Source organism: Anomalospiza imberbis, chromosome 6, assembly GCF_031753505.1.
Source record: "Anomalospiza imberbis isolate Cuckoo-Finch-1a 21T00152 chromosome 6, ASM3175350v1, whole genome shotgun sequence".
In the NCBI taxonomy this organism is placed as follows: domain Eukaryota; kingdom Metazoa; phylum Chordata; class Aves; order Passeriformes; family Viduidae; genus Anomalospiza; species Anomalospiza imberbis.
The window spans coordinates 44,867,452-44,885,934 of NC_089686.1; the positions used below are offsets into that span (position 1 = coordinate 44,867,452).

General features: G+C 44.4%; 1 protein-coding gene and 2 long non-coding RNA genes across 3 annotated transcripts in view; 1 reads left to right on the forward strand and 2 right to left on the reverse strand.

Annotated features, from left to right (window-relative positions):
* LOC137475938 (GTPase HRas) overlaps nucleotides 1-383 on the reverse strand; it is a 40,028-nt gene extending 39,645 nt beyond the window's left edge. The window contains exon 1 of the mRNA XM_068193829.1: nucleotides 11-383. The gene's annotated coding sequence lies outside the window, so the exon portion shown is untranslated. The remainder of the gene's footprint in view (nucleotides 1-10) is intronic.
* A 191-nt stretch (nucleotides 384-574) lies between these two features.
* On the forward strand, nucleotides 575-16,017 carry LOC137475942 (uncharacterized). The gene is made up of 3 exons (XR_011000150.1): nucleotides 575-2,283; nucleotides 8,328-8,404; nucleotides 15,861-16,017. It is a non-coding gene; the product is annotated as an uncharacterized lncRNA (long non-coding RNA).
* LOC137475945 (uncharacterized) lies at nucleotides 15,799-17,849 on the reverse strand. The gene is made up of 2 exons (XR_011000152.1): nucleotides 17,493-17,849; nucleotides 15,799-17,409 (listed from the first exon to the last, which is right to left on the reverse strand). It is a non-coding gene; the product is annotated as an uncharacterized lncRNA (long non-coding RNA).
* Nucleotides 17,850-18,483: the final 634 nt, after the last annotated feature.

An 18,483-nucleotide genomic window follows, 5' to 3' on the forward strand; every position in this document is an offset into this window, starting at 1 on the left:
GGTCACTCACCGGCTCGCCCACCCCGCCGGCCGGGATGCGCGTCCTGGAGAGCGGAGCGCGGAAGTTTAAAGCCGGATAACAGTGTTCGCTTTTGCCCTTCCAATGTAGGAAAAACCAAACTAGACGAGGCGCCCCCCCAGGCGGGCGAAACCTCGCTCCGCTCCTCCCCGCCGGGGGCTTCAGCCGCGCGTCGGCCCGGCGGCGAGGGGAAGTTTCCACCGCGGTGGTGGAGGCGCCCCCGGCGTGCCGCGCCCGCCCCGCATTGGCACGGGGCGCCGGGGCGCTGTGCCGCCGCCGCGCCCGGACAATGTGCGTGCGGGGAGAGCGGGAGCGGAGCGGGAGCGCGCCCCGCCGGCGGCCGCGGCACACGCCCAGCCCGCGCCCCGCCCGCCCGCCCGCCGCTCGGCGCCCGCCCGCCGCCCCTGATTGGCGGCCCCCGCCGCCTCCGCCCTCCGGGTGGGCCGCGCCGCCTGTCAGTCTCCGCCGCCGCCCGCCCGCCGCGGCCCGGCCACGGGGCGGTCCCTGGGGCGGCGGTGGTAGCTGCTGCAGGGGGGGGTCGTGCGCTGCCTCGCTCCGGCGGGTGACCCCTGCTGCCACCGTTCCCTGCGCCCCGGGAGCCGCCGGGATCGCGTCCTTTCTCCTCCGGAACCCGTCTGCGCTTCCCGCCCCGCGGCGGCCCCGCCGCAGGAGCGCCCCGCGCCCGAGGGGAGGGGAAGGCCTGGCGGCCGCCGCTCCCGCAGCCCGCCCTTCCCTGCGGGACTGCCCGGGGCTGCGCTGCCTTTGTCGGCGCCCCACGGAGGCGTTCTGGGGAGGAGAACTAGAGACCCCTGAATTGTAGCGTTTATTGCCGGTCACGGTCCTGCCTGATAATGCGGTGCGCTAAACTCGGCTCACAGGGTGCATTTATCTGGCCCCTGGAAATGCCTAGAAAAATAGATGACTCCAAATTATTCAAGTGCAATTAAGGCCACAAAGGAAAAGACACCTGAATTGACTCTGTATAAGGCAGATGGCGCTCAGTTAGGCTTAGCAGCAGAGATATGCACCGCCTGAGCAGAATTACTGCAATTTCAGATGAAGGTCCAAGCGTGTCGAAAGGCTCTCGTCTGATCCTATTTGGGTGCCACAACGAGCACCGCTGAAGCAGAACTAGTAAATATGATGGACTCAAGCTTCATGTCCTGAAATCGGGTCTGTCAATGCAGTGCTTCCCATTCTGTCACACTACACCAGACATTTTCTACTCCGGGCACTGTGATTCCCCTATTACTATTTGGAAACTGGATAGTGGATTGCATAGTCACTGTATTTGCCAGCAGCTTGCAGAAGTAATCAAGCTTTGATGCAGAATATGATGCCAAATAAAGTAGGCACTCCTGGTACTGGAAAAGCACTGTTCTCTCTGACATATGTTTCAAGCACACTTTCAGAATTTTTTTTTTCCATTAGAAAAGTATCTAGTAATCTGAATATCAATCTAAAAACCATTGTTCTAGATACTATGTTTGACACGCAATAAAAAGAAAGCTCATGCCCTGCAGAGCTTTGTATCAAGAGCAGATTAAACACGTTCTAAGGATACCCGTTGAGAGAGTTGTGCGGGTTTTCTCAGGTCTCACAAACGTGTTGCACCAGCACAAACAAACCTGCCAGAGCACTTTTCCAAAAACCAGCACGCAAAGAGACAGGTCCAAACAAAAAGGCTGAAGCTTCAACCTACCTCGAAACTCTTCCCTTGCTTCTAACAAGCCCTCCTGACTCTGAATGACCTCTCAGTTCTCCACGGAAGCAAGGGCCGCAGCTCACGGAAAGCCAGCATCTCTCCCGAGCGAGCCGAGGGCAGAGCAGCAGCTCACACAAAGGTGATGGGTTCCTCCACAGGCAGCCACACGCACGCACCGTGCGCCGCCTCTCTGGGCTACCTGTCTCGTCTTGTTTTAGCCGTTTCTAACGAGCAGGCAGGGTACTGGAGCATGCAGAAATCTTGCTTTTTGAAGCACCCTGAAAACAGGCTTGTATTTTTTGGTACCTTGGTGGCCCAGAAGAACTTGTCAGGGAGCAAGCACCAAATAGGTAGTAAAATAGGCACAGCTATGGGGGAACCTCAGTTTCGTGCTTCTTGGGCTTCTCAGTGACCTACAAGAACCAAGAAACACCAGAAGAGGAGACTGAAACTGCCTCTGTCTTGCTCATTCTTCAGTGCCAGATCACATCAGGCTGTAAGATACCTGAGGACTATTCATTTGCAGACTGCTGGAAGACAGAGACGGAATCACCTATTGGTGAGTCATAACCACACAATCGCAGAGGGGTGATGGCACAGACTTGCAAAGACACAGAGAGTGATAATAGCTTAAAAGTGTCTTCTTTCCCCTTCTGCTTTTTGATTAAAAAGCAAAATACTGGGACTAGATCCTCAGCTGTGGCAAAGCAGAGTAACTCCATTGTTTTTGTCAGAGCACAGATTAGCGCTTTCTGAGGTCATAGCCCATTCTGTTTGTAAAAATTTGTTCTTCCTGAGCAGATTATTCCTTCCTTTCTCTAAATTTGAGTTTAATTACTGGAAAATGTCTGGCTTGCAGTGCTCTAACTGTTGTGAGCCTTGCTTGACAGGAAAGGAAGGCTAACCAAGTACTGGGTCCGCTGGCATGCAGGGCAATTAAAAGGAAAGTGAGAGTATCTTAGATCCTTACTGCCACAGTAAAACTCCAAAACCAAAACATGCAGTGGAGTTGAAATGCCTTCAGTTCCCATACCTTCAATTTTTCGATTGTTTTCACCAAATGTAGCTTGCAATTGGAAGGCCATAACTCATCGACATGCTTATCCTGTCGTGGCTTTTTGTACACTCTAAATTCAGTCTGTAAAGGTATGTTACTGATTTTTGTAGGTGCTGTGACCCAAAACTAACTCCTTGATATTTTCACCCCTCTTTGACTTCTGTAAGAGGGGAATTGTAGACAAGACATAAACTTAGCTGTGTGGCATACAGACATGCCAAGAGCTTAGTGAGCAACTGAACTTCCTCATTAGCTACAGATCAAGGCTACATTTTTAAAATTAGATCTTTTTTTGGAGTGATTTTTACTAGAAACCTTAGTTGATTTATTCTTTCTTTCTCCCTAGTAAAAAAAACTCAATAGAACATGAAAAGGTCTTCTTGTGATCATCAAAATCATCAGCAAAGTAGGTAACAGTAATTTTTTAGCTTCACAAGGACACATACTTAAATACATCCAGATATCCACCATATAATTTTGATATACTAGAGGATTTATTAGTTCTCAGCAGACACAGAGAGTAGATTAGTGGTATCAGTTGCTATTGTTGTTCTGGGTCTTTGGTTGTCACCATATCTACAAGTTCACCTGACTTTTAATCATGCAGATTGCTTTCTGGTTCTTTCCATGGCTTTTGAGCTCGCCCTAGTCTGTTTTACTGGATGCACACTTTTTCTGTGTAACTGAAACTTTATTGGAAAGTGTTTGCAAGGAAGGCTCTGGCACTGTGCTCTCGTTAACAATGTCTCTGAGAGCCTACTGAGAAAAGCAGAGTTCTCTGTGAATTTTGCTTCCCCATTGCACCATATTCTTCATGATTTTTTCATTTAATCCTCCTAAAGATACACCAGACTCAAGAAACCTGCAAGTCCTTTTCTCAAAGTGGGATGTTTTCTTGCTCATCTCTCCCTGAGCTTAGAGGATGAGTAGTGTCATGGCAGAAAGCAAACTGATAAGCAATCGACCTTTTAAAATTTCTGTCTTTCTAGGGAATGCAAATTGTTTCCTTGTATCTGACAGAGTAACACAAGTAACTTGCCATGGCAACCAGCTGTTGGAACAGAAAAAATATATCATTACAAGGTGCTTTATTACTACTACAGGGAAAGAAGCTGAGACCTTATCAGTTTTGTTCACTTGTGTATCATGCATCTTCTAGGTAGCAGAACCTGTCAGTAGAAGTTTGTGTTCAATTCAGTGCAAGTCAACTGCCTTGTGGGCCTATCTGATACTTGGATCAAAGCTGAAGTGCAGTCAGAAGGAAAGAAGGAAGTGTTCAGAAGAATTGAAACAAGGCTGGATTCTCAGAAACACAAAGACAAATCCATTTCCTCAGCAAGCTGATGCAACTCTGAAGATGCCAGTAAGGGATGAACCAATTCTGAAATTAATTTGGCTTGCATTCTCTGACAGACTCCATTATTTTACTGTCCTCCTTTATTCTTTTTTAAGTGAAGTAAGTCTGCAGATCTGTAAGTATTTTGGATTTACTTGGCACAAAGGATAGAATAGGTTTGCAAAGTCTGTCTTCAAACCCATTCTGGGAAGGACAGACTCACTGCCACTCAGCTTGCTTGGGTTAGTGAGTGAATTTAGAAATGGAAAAGGGAATCAGCTGAGGGCAGGGAGGGGAAACCATCATAGTTACCACTTTGGGAGGAAATAAAAGCTGAGTTTGTTAGCTCAGAGGAGGACAGTTTTGAAAATTCTTGTTTGTGCACAGAGGCCAGCAGAACTACCCTGTGTTGAGGATAGGCTCATTTGTAGATCTGGAGTGGGTCTCAGGTATGCTGTACTCTGGAGCTGGAAAGGATGTCTTCGTGGGACAGATTTGAAAACTGAAAGATAAGCTGAAAGTTTCTTAATCCCTTGACTACTGATTTGAGCCACAAGTAACACAGCTCCAACTGTGTGATGGACTGAAGTGTATGCTCCCCCTTCTATTTTAAAAACACTCTCTCCCAATTATAATTTATGCTGTTCATGCACTAGTACTAATGCTTGAGAAACAGTGGCCAGCTTTCTGAGCTGCCTGGGGCCTAGCTGAATTCACAGGTAAAATTCTCGTGACTCATGGACAATTCTCTTCTAGCTTCCTGGTGAGATTGTAGAGAAAATACTGCTAGATTACTAACCCTGACAATAGCATGACTTGGAAAGAAGCCTTTGAAAATAAACTCTTAATGTATCAAATAAATCTATGTGAGATGCAAAGCTAGAGTTCACTCTTGACAATGAATTCTTGTACTGTGAGTGACTGATTATAAAAAGAATTGGGAAAAATCTGAGTCTCCTGCAACACAAAGAAATCACGAGATAAATGAAAGTCATCTCAAAGGAACCATGCTAAAACTGTTCAACACTATAATTTAACACAGTCTCCTAGAGACTGGGAAAAGTCAGTGGGCTTATCCTTACTGCCTGTTGTACCAAGAGAGAGCCACAAGAGACATCACAAATGTTAAATGCCACAAGTGTGTACTGTCATCTCAAGGACCTGGGAATCTTGGAGATAACTAAGATTTGGAAGCAGCAGTCCAACTGCAAAGGGTTTTTAAGATTGACACTGAACTGGAAAGATCTCCTGGAATAATCAATTAACAAAAGAAAACCACTAAATTAATTAATCAGTCATCAATTAATCAATTAAATCTTCCTCTATATCGTCTCCAAAGACATGACATTGCTTCAGATGACCTAAGCAGTGAATGGGACCACTTTGTTTTGAATCCCCAAAATAATGGCATTAATATTGGATTAAATTCTACTAAATAAGTGTGCTCAGGCTTCTTTCAACTAAACCATTTGAAATGCTGCAGAAGATTCTCATTGAGCAGCGCAAAGTTGTCACTTCTGGAGGGTTATCTGATCCAGGACAAGATTTTTCTTATGATGGATTTCCTTTTTGAAATAAGCAAGGCAGCATCTTGCCAAGTGCCTGGCCCAAGCCCCACCAAAACTAGAGAGAGAAAAGATTCCTGTTGACTGAAATAAATTTTGCTAACAGTTGGATTTGGTCAATTTTGAACTGAGAATAGAAACTTGCAGAGATGATGCTCTGGAATTGCAGAAATGAAAGGCTTTGTAATCAGAGCTTGGAAGTGGAAGGAGATTCATGTTCCATAGTTTAAAAATACAGACAGCTGCTGATTCCTTTTTTTTTGCTATTAAAGACCCCACAACCCAAACACACAGACACACACACAGAGAAGACATAATTCAAAGATTGGTCATTTCCCAGTCAGTCTCCTTGTAGAGACACTGTGGGAATGAACAGCTATCACATCTCCCTAGATGTGGTATGCAATGCTTGGTAACATGAGGCCCTCCTCTGAGTGGATAATGGGATGGTTGGACTTCAGATTCTGCTGTGTGTGGTGAGCAGGGGGGAGAGATGAGATAAGGGTTTGATCTCTGGGTATTTACAAGCAGTGTGGCTTTCTACAAGTGCCTGCTAGTTTCAGTCTGATCTGAAGTACACTGCCCTCTGCAGTGTCCTGTTTGTTCCTGTGGGTGTCTGCTTAAGCCCCCAGCAAATGTTCTTTTTGGCTATTTGTGCTTTTTCCAGGGAGTTGATCATGTGGTGAATCTGGAGCCTGAGTTACTTCGAAGTGACACTGATTCTTTAATGAAATGCCCCCACCTCATCAAAAGTTGCCAGGGTTGCTGAGGTCCTGTGTCTCCTTCCACTCTCTGCTGAGCCTGCCAGTGTAGATCAGCAAGGGTCAACTACAGTAGGAGGCCTGGTAATGCAGAAATCTGCAAGTTGGGAGCCACACTGATTTTCCTGGCAGTGGCTTGCTGGCATATGTACAGGAGCTTTTGTTAGCTGTCAGCCTGAATGGAATGTCAATCATTCCCCTGGAGCCTGATCTTCAGATCACTGCACTCTGAGAGAGGGCATTTGCCTTCGTCTTCATACAGTAACAATTCAGGTCTGTGGAAGCTGGAACCCTTATTTTTTGTTAAGAAGCCTTTGTGATATTTAATCCCCATGTGATTTTCTTTTTCTAACTCTACAGAAAAGTTTGAACGCTTTGCAATTGATATGCTACCGGGTTCTTTATGGGACAGTTTGGATCACTTACCATGCTCTGGGTCATCCGTCACTTTTGCTGGCAGTTGCCAGATTTCCAGAGTGGAAGCGGGATGAGTTGCTAGGGAATGTCTTGTGCTCTATATAATTTCTGCATGCACTGATGTGCAACAGATTTATCTGTGTAGTTCAAGGCCTCTCTGTACCAGATGAGCTTGTACTGAAATCTCAGACCATCCCACATGTTCTCCTGGAGAAGATGCTAAGATTATTGGTATTCTTTTTAAAATAGTCTTCTTCTTCATCAGCTAATGCTGATTTTCTTCCCCTCAACATCAAAGAACAATTGCTAACTACACCTCTTTCTTGCAGAAATTTCAAAGCAGTGTTGCACAGCATGATTCAGGCATGCACACATGGTTGAACTAGATAGAATTAAAGACATTTGTGTTTATCCAGTTAAACTACTGGTTCCTTTTCCTTTGACTGTTTTTTAATATACTGACCACACATTGTCTCTAACCCTTCTCATCATGCTCAAGCTGCTGAGCCTTTTCTTCTCTTCTGTTAAGCCCCTCACTAAATTCTCATTTTCCTTCTACTGTAAGGAGATGCCCTGAGCTTCGGTTCCTACCTATGCAAGCAAGTAAATCTGATGTGAAGCAGAAATAAAATACAATGTAATGCAATGCAATGCAATGCAATGCAATGCAATAAAATAAAATAAAATAAAATAAAATAAAATAAATTCACCCTGTAGACTGGAGAGGAGGCTAGAATCCAGCCTTCCCAGCATGTCTCTGCTTCTTGGTGCGCCTAACACACCAGTTATTCCTATTCCACACTCTATTCCTAACCAACCTTAGTAATGTTTGCTTATCTGGTCCCTTTCCATTATGGACAGTTGTTTTCCTCTGTGGCAGCCTCTTCCTGATGCTCCTGTGCAGTGTTTCCAGCTCCCCCTCCATCTCTCTCTGTGATTACCTCAAATACACACTCTGCAGTAACCAAGTCCATAGGTGACCTCAGCCTTGACGTTATTTATAGCAGAGGTAGACACTGTCCTGCAGTGCAGCTGCTCATTGTCAGAGCTAAAGATCCTGAGTTATAGAGCTCTCCGGGAGCTTATGGTGGTAGCAGTATTCCCACATCAAGTGAGATCCAGGTTATATATTGAAAGGTTTCCTTGGCAGTTAGGCTCTGCTCTTGTGTCACTATCCTATCTAGGCTCCTGAGTGATCCCTAGTAAAGGTGAGGGCATAGTCCTCCCACACAAATGCCTTCAAGAGCAGCACAGGGCTAGAAATCATCCCTTCAGTCAGAGATGTGACATAGTTGACCTCTCCAGGGTATTTCTATACCTATTTCACACAGATTCTCTTCTTCCTGGCAGTTACCCCTTTCCTTATTACAGAACTTTCCCACACTGAAGCCATAAAGTCGACCACAGCATCTTGGGGTGTTTGTCTGCAGTTTGGTCATCCCCTTTCCTCTGCTGCTCCTCCATCAGGGAAGGTGAAAAGCAGAAGAGGACCTGCAGTCACTTGCACCTTGCAGGACTGGTGCAGGTCCATTTCACGTTTCTAGGTAACTTTTCAGGCAGATGTTTGTGAGCTCAGCAGTGGTGTGATTCTCTGTGTGTGTGTGTGTTTGTGTGTGTGTGTGTGCCCAATTCACCCAGATACTCTCTGAGGGTTTTCAGGGGGCCGACACTAAAGATTTCAGAAGTCAGACCTCCTGCAAGATTCCTAAGCTGAGATACCCAAAGCAACATATTGCAAATTTCTTCTCTGGATTCAGATTCACGACTTTGTGTTTCCCACTTTCAGTCAGCAGACTTCAGTTGGGGAAATACTGAGGTTAACGTACGAAAACACTGATCAGAATTGTTACATGAATCCACGTGATTGATGGAATTTCAGCCATTGACTATCATAGCTTGTGTTAATCTCCAGATGTTGTATTAACACTGAGCCATTTCCCAGTTCTCATTAGCAATATGCTTTCATGGAGGTAGAAGGCATAAGCTGTGTTTTCCCTTCAGTGAGATGTTTAATCATTGGAGCTTACTAGCACTGGGATTTGGGGGACTTAGGTGATCACAAAGTGAATTTAGAGTAAAACAATACCCTCCCTCTGGCTTCTCTGGGACGATGCACAGGGGAGGGAATGGGCTCAGAGCTGCTCCGTTTCTCCTTTTAAGCAGCACTGGTGTGCTCCGGTGAGGACTAAGCAGGAAGCTGCTGCCTTCTTAGCCAAGATCTTCCTGGTTTTCAGGAGCACACTCAGACCGGCTCTCCTGCAGATCAGCACATGCCAGTGAACTTGTTGTAGCATGTTTAGCTGCACGTTCTGGTTGGCTTACTGAAGTCTGATCCAAAGCTTACTGCACATACAGGGAAGATTCACGTACTTCTTCAGTGGCCTTTGGTCTACTCTGTGGAGGCAAAAATACAGCTGTGATAGATACATGGGTGAGTGAACCCTACATTACCACCACATTTCACTCTGAGGAGATGGCAAAAGGGATTCTGCAGCCCAACCTAGTGCATCCCAGAGCAGTAAAAGCAACATGAATCCTACTTAATAAGTAATTCAAAAGCACTTTCTGGTTTGTGAATCATCTGCATCCCAGACTTTCTGAGGCTCTTGGGTAATGAGACAAGAACAGTGCAGCTTCTGTAGTCATTTCTACCTGCTCATTGGGCTGCTAGCCTGCTCTGGCCCTAATTTTGAGCTGTTCTTTTAAACTGCTCTCTGCCACTAAGCAATTCTCATCTAGAGATCTCAGACATGAAGTAATCCTCCCAGCTTTTCTATTAAAAAAGCCAACTACCATTAAACCTGTTTTACAGGTGGGTAGGCTGAGCTCCAATCTGTCTGAGATCACAAAGTGTTATTTGGGGCCAAACTGCCTGATCTGATACATTCCTGCAGCAGGGATGACCACTTTTCTTAGAGGAAAACAGTGCCCAGACAGAGGGAGGGCTGGCCTCTGTTTATGTATGTGCTTTGCACATGACTGTGAAGCACATAAACCTTACCGGCTGCATGGCTGGAATCCAGGTGTCCCTCGGATGAAGATGCACGTGTAGGGTAAACTCAAGTGCTGTGCTGGGCTCTGTGTGCTGAGCCATCCGGCAGGTGGGAATGCACAACTCCGCCTGATTGCTTGTGCCTGAGTCACCTCCTTCAGCATTTGCCACTGCCTAGCATGTTAGCATGCTGCCTGCTGGATAATAAATGACTTCATCTGCTGCAGCAGTGAGGATACTATTAAAAATTAACCCTGGGAAATGCTCCTGCATATTTTTTTCATTCAGACCCAGACAAGGGGGAAGAGGAGAGGAATGCTGTTGAAATGGATTTGCTGAAAAGGCAAGTGGTGAGTTTTTAGTAATGGAGATGGTTCAGGCTTCAGTTTAATCACTGCAGTTGTTGGCAGTCAATGATCAAAATTCAGAAGGCTTAAGGCACTTGATAAAGTTAAAAGCAGTGCAGGTAGAAAAGACTCAGTAGGCATATTGCAGGGGAGGTCAAAGAATGGGATAAATGGGGATTACTGTGCTGACATATAATTTATGACCTGTTTGCAGAAATAAATTAATTTATCATGTGGATGATAATACCACTTATAAGGAATGCTGCCTGTAGATGAAACAGTCTCAGTTTTGGTTTATGTATTGCATGCTTTTCTCACAGTATCACACTTAGAACCATACCTTACCTATAGCAGCATGCAGAGTATATTTACAGAAGTGAAGGATTTATATTAAATATCTCAGGAAACAGAGCAACTGACAGACAGATATTTCATTTTCTTGGCTTCTCTTGCCTCCAGCACCCACACAGTATCCATCAAATTGTCTGGAATCAAATCCTCACAGGCTGCATTTGAGACTTGGGCAAGGAGCCAGCCTGGTTTAGAGAGCAAAGTCCTGTCTGTCCGCACGCACTTCCCACTGTCTGTGTGCTGCAGTCTGGAGCAGGGGAGCTCAGCCTTAGGTTCAACAAAAAAATACCCCTTTAACTCCCTTTGCATTGTTCCAAGAAAGGGATTTGGTTTGAAGCCTGCAGATGCATGTATTAGTGATTCCACTGTTGACATAAAAGTTGCCCCTTGTTCTGAGACGTCATTCAGCTGGCTTTGGTACAGCAGCAAGCAGCATGTCCCATCCTGAGCCCATCCTGAGCCCATCCTGAGGGATGTCCCAGCTCCTTGAGCTGGTCCCTTCATAGATGGTTGGTACCTATAGATGGTCTGGATTGCAACACAGGCTGTAATGCCAGGTGCACTGACTGCACAAGTAGATTTGCCCTCTGGCTGGCATGCTTTTTTCTAGAAGCATACCGGGGCTGCTGATTTCACAAATGTACTGTGATATGACAGCACCTATCCAAGGGCCAAGATGAGATCTGCATGTTTGTCCTGAGTCACCTGCTCATCTCCACATGGCAGAGGTATTTTTAAATGTTGGGCTTAAGCAACATTTCCTGCTGCAGCAGGAAAAATTATATAAAGTTCCTTCATAAACAGTGTTACAAATTTGCTGGATGAAAAGTACTCAGATATTGCTATGTCCAAATTGGAGACAATTCCTACTCTAAGATCTTTCCTTACCTGTGGTATTTACAGAAGCATGGTTGAAATATTCCTCAGGCTAATTCCTTTATTTATTGTCTCTCCTTTCTCTCTCCATCCAGACAGAGCTTTGTCATTAGCCCTAGTCCCTGGTACCTACATACAGCTCTTGCTGCAGCCAAGCACACTTTTGGAACAAGGATCTTATTTTAATGATTACTGACCAGGAGTTATCACAATGGTTGTCATCAACACAACACCAATTTATAAACATAGTCTTTGTGGGGGTTTTGGAAAGCCCAATAGCTTAGAGTTAGTTTGGCATGTCTTTGCAGAGTAGATGGTGCACGTTGAAAGCACTTCCTTTAACTTCAATAGATTTGAGATCACACCCGTGGTGGGGTTATTTATTTCCCTCCCCTTCACCCCCACTCCCCCCAGGTCTCTGTATTTCACTCTCCGGGTTGCCAAGGGCTGAGCGTGTTGCTCATGTGCTGTGAGGCGAGTATCTCAAAGAAGAAAGAAGTGACCTGTGCAAACAGCTGTAGGCATATGTCCAGCCACCCAATTCTCTAGAAAAGGAAACTGTGATCTACGCCTGGAAAATCTGCTTCCACAAGCCAGGAGTTAACCAGTAAACAATTAATATATAGTTGTGTCCTAGACACTTGTGTTTCCACCGGCTTTTAAGGAGAATGAGAAGGAAATGTATTTTTAACAGCAGCTCAACTTGTAACTTGATCTGCTACTGCAGGGAGAAATCAACTGATAACTTAGATATTAGCCAGCTGCCAGTGTTTGGTACACAAGATTACGTGGAATGGTCTGTGTTAGTACATCCACAGCATGGCATAGGAAGTGGCCATTGTAGGGCAGGACAGGGGAAGGTTGTGTGCATTCCAAGGAAGATAGGTTCTGCCAGTGGTGGTGTGTCAGGAGTTGTTGGGGGGATTTCACACATTTCACTATGTCAAAAGTCCATCTCCGTTTCTGACAGTGGGAAAGTCTAGGAATGAAAGGTCTTTGCTCGTACTGTGAAGGAAGTGAATGAAGGTGAGTCACAGTACTACAGGAGCTTCATGGCTCCTACAAATAACAGTTGTTTGTGGACATGGAAGGATTCCCATTCTGAATTTCTGTCTTCTTCTGAAGGGAAATGCTCAGCCATATGCCCACCACCCAGCTCAGGCACTAGGAGTTTCTGTTCAACCAATATAAGGGTTAATCCAGGGTCTCTTCTAAGGTGTTTCAAGAAAAGAGGATAGAGTGCTTAGCCAAAAGTGCAGGCATTCAGGCCAAAGAGCAGTGATAAAGTGCAGGTTTTCATGGCCAAAGAGCTGGCCTACAAACATGACTGGAGTTCCCTGTGGAAGACAACATGCCATGTTCACTGCCATGTACTGTCACCAGACAGTGGGGCTGCTGACAGATCCAGCCTTTAAAAGGCTGTTAAGCAAGGCTTTTGAGGTAGGTGTGAGATTTCTGTGGACTGGGATGTGTTTTATGGTTTTCTGTACTTGGAAACACTACCTGAACATCTGTCTGGGTCTCAGCCAGCATGCTGAGTTAGGTAATGAAGCTGAATTTTTACTGAAACTTTTAGACAGTGCATAAAACATACAGAAGCATACCAATAATACATCTTTTCTCATCGGTAATCTAACTTAGCTGCTGGAATTTAAGTACACAGTCCTTTTTCTAAGCACACATTATGCAGAATCAGAGCCAAGGCTGTATAGAGAATGCCTGGAAATCAGGTCTCTCCTGTCATTTTGGGGACAGGGAAACATTCTTCATTCTCTATGAGGATGGGATTCCTTCTAGTAGTCTAGAGGAAGTTGTACATGGCAGTAACTCAAAAACAGATGAATCCCAAGGCTTTCCAAAGAGACTATCAATGGAAAAGGCAACCTGAGCTGCTTAAATTCTAGGGAAAATCCCAGTATGGTATGGTGGTGTGTTGCATCATTTTCTTTCCTGTATAATATTTGCTGAACTCAACTCCAGGCTGCCTGCAGCAGAAGCAGATGCGTAGGGTCAAAGGTTCCTTTGACAGAGCAGAGAGGACCATTTTTGCCTTTGCTCAGTTCATTCACTGATGCTGAGCCAGAAGGAAGCACAAATTGCCTCATGGACTGTGAAGCTGAAACAACCCTGGGGATAGGCATGGCACTTGAGGCAAAAGGATGACTTTGGATCTTAGAATGTTAGGACAGGGAGCCGTGTCTTCAGGCTGCAGGTGCTGGCCCTAGGATTACATGGGCAAGCACAGGGATGCACAGGGTATGCAGTGTTTGTTCCAGTCTGCAGAACTGCCTGGCCCCATTTATCTACCTGCTGATCTCCTCCCTCCACATCTGCAGACTGCACTCCAGCCACCTTATTTGCTGCCCTGCAGGACAGGGAGTTGTTGAGGACTCTAGCCAGAGCTGTTGTCCATAGCGTGGCTCACAGTTGTGCTGTTGCTGTGATGCCTGAAAGCCCCGGTGTACATGAGTTGCATTCAGAGTAAGCTCTGAACTGTGCAAAGTGCATGCAAACAAGTGGTGTAATGGCATGCAAACTGGTGCTTTGACCTGATTAAATTGTTTTAAAGTGCCAGTTTCTCCACTGCTTCACATCATATGTTGTCACACTGATGGGAAGTGAAAATAGCAAACCCTTTCTTAATTCGGTAACATTTTACGGTGGCTTTGCATTGGCACAAAAAGCAAGTACACATTGGAAAGCTGCTGTTTTCCCTGTCTGAAGACAGCTAGATGAATTTCACAGCTAAATCCTGCTTGGAAAAACAAACCTAAGAAGCACAGTGAGGCCACAGGTTCCTTTACACTGCAGCAAGCAATGAAAAAGAACAAATGTTGCTCCTGAAAAACTATGGAGAAAGAGTCGCTGACCGTAACTCCTTTCCAACATCAATTCATTTTCCCCTTAGTTTAATGTTGAAAACAAAGTTGTAACTCAATCACTGACCATGGAATTCATCCCAGAAGAAATGCAAGGACCACCAACAATGTGGTCCAGGTGTGGATTATTAATATCATCAGGAAGAGACATTCTGTGTCCCAGGGGCTTTAATCCTGCAGCCAGCGCTCTTCCTTTTATATTTTGATTTTAAGCCTGCCATTTTTAAGGCTTCTCAGCAAGACTTTCTCTTGCAGAGGATTCCTATCACAACAAACTCAGTGATACACCTAAAGTGAATGAAGCTGTATAGTGGTACTACAGTTGTAACAACACTGGGTTTTATATCTACCCATTCTTTGATAAAAATTACCATCTGGCAGCTGCAGAGAAGTTTTGGACTTGTCCCATACCGTGGGACAGGATACCATCTACTGGAAATGCACATGTGTGTAGACAGCATCCTTGAGCTTTCCAAAACCAGGAAATAGTTTGACCCAAAAGAAACTGAGAAAGGTAGAGGGCTTTGAACAGAGGCACAAAACAATAATAATTTATACACAGGCATTTCTAGTTACCATTTATACATCTGGGGTCAAGAATTATATAAACAAGGGAGTATAAGTATACTTTTCTGGCTCTCAGTATTTTTTTCAGATAAGAAGCTTTTGTTTCCTTTTTCCTGTAAAAAATATTACAAATGTATTTATTTACAACTTTTCATTTTAATTAAGGCAGAAATGGGGAATAGCCCTTCTGGAATTAGGCAGTCCTGGCTCAGTGGCTCAAATATCAATACATTGTCCTATCTCACCTTTGCTACCCCATGTCTTTCATCCCAATCAATCATCTTGACTGCACAGTAATGCAACTACTTCTGAGTGTAATCTCTTGGTCATGAACCAGAATCTGCTTTTCTAAAGCAATAGTACAAAGGAAGGAAAGATTCCTCTGGTGTGGCATCTGCACTGGGTATTGCTGTAAAGTAAGTGGGATACCTCCAGAGTTCTTCCCTCCCAGCAGAGCTGAGTCAGGATTTAAGCTAAAGAGATATCCCAACACAATTGAAGCCTGTCTTAAGCTTACCTTTTCCCTAAGAGACTCTACACCATGACAAGGTACCATTTGCTGTTTTTATTGCCTTCTAGTACCCCAAAAATTTATCAAGCCAAGGAGGCTGTTCACTTTCCTTGAGCAAGCATGCAGCAGTGAGAGGAGACAGGTTCTGTCATGCTGTGCAACTTTGGCGACATTAGTAGTTTGGTTCACTTGTTTATAGAAGCAAGGGCAACATAAAACTATGAATGCCCATCTTTCAGTCTGAGTTAAAATACTCTATAAAAACTGTTATCAAATGTTTTTCCAGGTCTAGTTCAGATTGAAAAGATACAGCTTTGTACAAAATGCCAAATGTTTCCTGACGAAGCTTTCCTTTCTGATTGCAGTTTATGAATTCACATAAGCCTGTGAAAAGGAGCAAAAACAAATGCCCAGATTCATTGAATCAGAGATGTTTTATTAACTGGATTCTCTCGTTGCCCTTTCTTTTCATGCCAGGTGCAGTAACAGAAAAATAAATTCAATTTGCAGACTCCTGTCATCCTCCGGATCTTTGGATCAGTCTCTCAGCCTCATTCATTGCTTCTGATGATGAACTTCTAAACACCTGCTGTGGTCGAAACTGTTCTTACATCATCTCCTGAACACAGTGACTTCAATCACATGAAATCATGAGGTTAATGCCACAGTCGAAACTTCAAAAGTGTTTCTGCAGACCTGAGCTGATTTTTTTTGAAAATGCTACTGTAGCTGCTAGTTCTTAACCAACAGAAGAATTACCAAAGTTGTCAGTGTTCTGCTTATCGTGCAATACAAGAAGATGGGAAAATTTTCTAGCAGAACTGCAGTCTGCGTGGGGGTGGCAGTACCATAGGATGAGCTCTCCACTTAATCTCAGATTAGTTTTGATTTTTGTCTTTTTGTATAAAATGCAGATGACTATCCTTGTTCTGTATTACCTACTTAAACCAGATGACCTTTAAAAGTTCCCTTCCAACCCAAACTATTCTATGATTCTATGAAATTGTTAGTTGTGCTAGAAAAGGGATTCTCGCAAGAAAAAAGGTGATCACAGGGCTTACTAATGAGGGTAAGAGATCAGGCTGCAAGGGGAACTATCTTCAGAGAGACACTTTGAACAATCTTTCAGAAGGGGGGAGACACTGATACATATCTAAATGAGTCTGATGGGTTATGTGCAAAGCAGAAAACTTTCCTCTGACCAGAAAGTCCCCTCTGGTTCTGTTTCTGAGTTGTAGGACAATCAAATCTTAAATGTTAATTATGCAAGTAGCAACAGTGATTATCTATTGATCAATAATATTAATTATAGACTGGATTGATTGGATGCTGCTTGTGACTGAATAAAACCAGAACAGACAAATCTCTTCTTGTAAAGTAAGACTACCAAAGGAAAAGCATGTTTATCTAGGCTTGGCTTTCAGAGGAGGCTTCACCCAATTCCTGTTCACTTGGGTAGCACCAATGGAATTAATCCAGAGTAACACATTTTGTGGAGTTCCTGTGAAGATGAGATCAAAATCAGGTCCCCTGTCTCCAGGTAGGTCCCAGGTATGCTAATTGTCAATACTAAGATTCTAAAACTTTCTTGGATAAACTGAAACATAACTCTTCTTTCCTATAAAGCTTTGTGAATGTACAACATGGTTCCTGGATAGATATCACATCAGCTCCACAGTTATTAATTTAAGGATTTCTCACTGACCTTAGCTCAGCTCTGGGAATGGTGCCAGCACAATTACAGTAACTTTGAATAAAGAGACATAAAGCTTCGGTATCTACCCTGAAATTGTGCCAGAATTTTCTCTTCCTCAGTGATGGAAAGATGCACTTCTTCGATTGGTTTCAAATAGTTTAGACTGCATTGGCCATAAGTAGATTATTTCCCGCAAAATAAGGAAAAGAAGAAAATTACCATGCAGATATGTGCATACACAGTACATGTGCTCCACAGATAACCTTTGGGAAGTGTGTCCCAAGAAGGTGTATGTTGGGAAACTGAGTCAAGGTGATCTGAGCTAGTTACCTGGGAAAAAAAATGGCAGAGTTGGGAATAAAATTCCAGGGGCAGATGCTTGATTCAGTATTGTTTTCACTGAATCACACTACCTTCCTGGAGCACGTCAAGGCCCATTGCCTTCCTTCCTGTGAAGATGGGCAGCTGGATTGCAATGACACCACGTGGAGCTGAGTGTGCTCATCACCTTGGAAAATCAGGCCCCTGGTGATTCTCTCTGATGTTAATTGATCGTCAGACCCTGCAAGAGGGGAGTCAACACATTTCCTGAGCCATGGTCTAAGTGTTTTCCAAACCCTACAGTAAATTGGATGTAGTTATAGAGGAAATGCTGATGCAATCCACCAGCAGCTGCTTCTCTCCCACATCCTCACAAAGAAGGTGTGAGGGGGTGAGCTGCATGCAAGCAGTGAAGTCAAAACCCCAGCCGCTTCTACATGGCAGGCAGGACTCTGTGCCTTCCCTCCAGACCTCTTGCCTTCCTGCCTCTGAGAGAAACACTGCTAAGGGCCGTTCCCAAGAAAATGCTGGGACCATCCTGAATGTAAACCCCTGAAAAAGCAGGCTTTTCATGTGGGACCACTGAGCACCTAGGAGGATGTGATAGGAATCACATCTTCCTAGGTGCCTGATTTACAAATCCTATATTGAAATGTGGAAATGTAGATACCTTCTGTGAGTGCAAATGGTAAGAGCTGCACTAGAGCTGCACTCTTGCACTAAGATGTTTGATGATGTCACCAATCTTTTGACAATTCTGGTCTGGAAATTTATTCTTTGAATCTGTTTGGGTTTTAGTCGGTTGTTTTGGGTTTTTTGTTTGGTTGGTTTTGTTTTTTTTGTTTTGTTTTGGTTTTTTTTTTTTAATGCAAAATCATTTGGTGAAACCAGCCTTGTTATCTGCCACAAGCTGCATAGCTGCATTTTTTGCACACACTGCAGGTGTGTGGGATCACCTTTGTGCATGATAATGTTAGTTTTTCATCGGCCGGCAAAGGTTTTGGATGTTGTGTGGAACAGGGATGCCCCCAACCCCTCCTTCAGCCGTGTCACCCAAATCCCACACGGGGCCCTGCTGCCTTT